Source organism: Acanthochromis polyacanthus, chromosome 9 (genome assembly GCF_021347895.1).
Source record: "Acanthochromis polyacanthus isolate Apoly-LR-REF ecotype Palm Island chromosome 9, KAUST_Apoly_ChrSc, whole genome shotgun sequence".
In the NCBI taxonomy this organism is placed as follows: Eukaryota; Metazoa; Chordata; class Actinopteri; family Pomacentridae; genus Acanthochromis; species Acanthochromis polyacanthus.
Genome location: NC_067121.1, coordinates 2,732,476 through 2,732,776, shown reverse-complemented (window position 1 = coordinate 2,732,776; position 301 = coordinate 2,732,476).

Below are 301 nucleotides of genomic sequence, written 5' to 3'. Positions count from 1 at the left end.
TGATTGATTGATTGATTGGTTGGTTGGGCGGGTTAAGAGGGGTAAAGAGGGGGAGGGGAACAGGGAACATAAAACACATTTTGATGCATGATAAGACAGACGATACAAAGTAGAAGCTAACATGTAAATTGATCCATAGTTTCCTGTTCTGGTGTACAGCTCTGGTATTAAATCTACTACATGTATAGATGGCAGTAAAATTCAAACAGTATGTAGAAGAGCAGATCAAGTATAGTGAGGATGATGCAGAGTAGACTGGTGGAAATGGACAGCTGGAAGCAGTGGGCTGGAGGAAGGTCAG